Here is a 2,860-nt window from a genome sequence, read left to right on the forward strand (position 1 = left end):
CATAAAATTATCAATCAGAAGACCCAAGTGTGAGAAAATTTACATTTGTTTTTGTTTCCCTAAATACCAAAAGAACTGGGGTGCAAAGGAATAAGTTTCAATATCACACAAAATGATAGAACCACATGTATTCCTCACATACCCATCTGTGCACACACACACACGTACACACATAAGCATGCACACAAAGTCCTGTGATCCGCAAGCACATCCACGTAGAAGCACAAATGAGCATCAGGGAAAAAGTGATCAGTAAAGAAAGGAAATTAAAGATACACAGCTCCTTGTGTCCTGTAAGTTTCCTCTTTCTGAATAAGAAATGGAAAAAGTTGGCCCTGAAAATTCTCTACAACCTTCACTCTTTCCTGTTGGAATTTCCTAAGGAGAAAGTCTGATTTTTTTAAAAAAACTGTTGCAGCTCAAATATCACTTTGTTCAAAAAAGAAACCTTCGCACAGTGATACTCCCTTTCGTTTATGAAAGTCCTTGAGGATGATGGATCACCATAATGAGAATTCTTTTCAAAGAACCCCAACTTAATTTTAAAGTGCAACAGTGACCCTCATTCCACTGGGGAGAAAACCATGGTCTAAGAATCGAAAAGATTGTGTTTTTGAAGACACAGACATTTCTGTGGAATTAGATATACTTTTATAATAAAACTTAATCATGAACAAAGTGCTTTTTTTTTTTTTCTTCAAAACCTGTAGAACGAAGCATAGAAAACATTAGGTGATGTTGAAAATGAAAAATTATAGTTTCCTTCCTCTGACCATTAGCCAGAATTTGGCTTGGTATTCTGCAGCCTCTGGATAGTTCTTCCTTGTCCAGAAGCAAGATGCAAGTCTGGGTGCCTATGTCCAGCACCCTGTGCAGTGGTATTTTTCAGTCTGGTTATAACGAAGCCGCTGCTTAAGCTGTTTCTGTAGCATTGCTACAGAGGGTGGGACTAGATGGCTTGTACAGTCCCCTCTCAGGCCCAAAGCCATTGATTCTGTTCTCAAACAGCTGAACTTCAGCCTTTCTGCATTTCTAATGGTTGCAGTGTCCTCCAGTCTTTATAATCCAAAACAGGCCACTGAGAGGAGCCTCTAAACATGGGAGATGCCCACTAGTTCCTTTTCTTCACATTAGGAAAAAAAAATCTGCAAGTTGCCACCAAGCCACTGGTTAGTTGTTCCTTGAGTAGGGTTGCAGATTTAGCAAATAAAACCCCATAATTTCCAGTTATAGTTGAATTCCAGATAAATACCAAATAATTTTTTTTATTATAAGTGTGCCCTGTACAATAGTTGGGGCATATTTATGCTAAAAAAGTATCTGCTGTTTATCTGACATTCAGATTTATCAGAAAATTCTGTATTTTATCTCACAGTCTTATCCTTGAGGAGTTCTGTTTCGAGTGCACTCCAGGGTGGCATGGATCTCATTTTATTGCCTATGGGTCTGTCTCCCAAGTCATTTTCCCATGACAACATTTTGCTTCCTGCTATTTCACAGAGATGCCTGTAGTCTCTGCTGTTTTCCTGTTTGGGCATGTGCATTTTTGCTTTACAGTCATCACCCAGACTTTATCTCCACCTGGCATATTTAAATCACCAAATTTCATTCCTTCTTAGTTTTTCCTGAGATGCCAATAGGCCTTCAGAGCAGCAGTGATTCTGTGTTGTGAGAGGTGGACAATAAATGCAAGTGTGTTCAGGAGCCATTAGGCAATATGAATGTTTGAAGCAGGACAGGTAACATCCAAAGGATGATGGTGGAGTCTGTGCCCAATAGCAGAGCGCAGCCCCTTCATAAAGATGTTTCCCAAAGCTTTATCAATTACTATGCTGGCCAAACCTGGCATGTCGACAGCTCAGCTAATGTGCCGTCATCTTGCAGCTCCCAGCTTAAGGCAAAGTATTTCCCAGTCTTTTCCTTGGAACTGAACACTTAGGTCTTGCAAAATATTTAAATAAGTTTGAGAAACATTGTGCATCCCCTCTTGAGTGTTGATTCAAAGCTTGCTAACTCGACCTAAGTTCCAAGAAGACAGGAATGACATCTATTTTGTTATTTGCTTTAACTCCAGAGCTTAGCATATAGAAGCCTCTCAAAAATATTTGTTGAATGAATAAGTGAAGAATGAAGTAGAGAAAAGTTTTAGTTGTTTTCTATCTTCCCCTGTCTTATTCATCACGAGTAGCCAATATTTTAAATACAAACTTTGGATGAAAACCAAGCTATACAAGATTGTTAAAGATTCTTGTGGTTGAGAAATTAATTAAATTTAGCATATGACACCTAAACTTTGAAACTGGGTCTTTCTAGCTGAATCTGGCCCTGGGAAGTATTTTATTTGGCCCGTGAAGCATTTTAGAAAAATGTGAACTTTCCTGCCTCAAGACAGACGTAAGCCGATGGCTCACCAGTGTCTTCACTGCTCCCTGTCGCCCCATTAGCTCTCTCCCCTTACATCACTTACCTGGTCTCAGGAGGCATTTGAGTTTCAGCATCTGCTAGGGAATGATTCATCAACTTTAAGAACACATTTGATGTAAGAGCTTTAGATTGAGTCCCAGATCGTCTATTCACTAACTATATGACTTTGGACAAGTTATTTACCTAATCTACAGATTTGTCATTTGAAAATAAAATGCTGATGATAATAGTACTTACTTCATAGAGCTTTAAGAGTTTCAAATGTATCAAATGATATAATACGCATAAATTGCTTAGCACACATCTGGCACATAGTAAATGTCCTACAAATGTTATTTATATAATAATAATAATTGTTATTATTGCTACTTTGGTTTCACATGTATGAAGGCCACGTTCTAGAATCAGCAGAATGACTTTCAAACCCAGAAATCAG

Source organism: Bubalus kerabau, chromosome 11 (genome assembly GCF_029407905.1).
Source record: "Bubalus kerabau isolate K-KA32 ecotype Philippines breed swamp buffalo chromosome 11, PCC_UOA_SB_1v2, whole genome shotgun sequence".
Taxonomy (NCBI): Eukaryota; Metazoa; Chordata; class Mammalia; order Artiodactyla; family Bovidae; genus Bubalus; species Bubalus kerabau.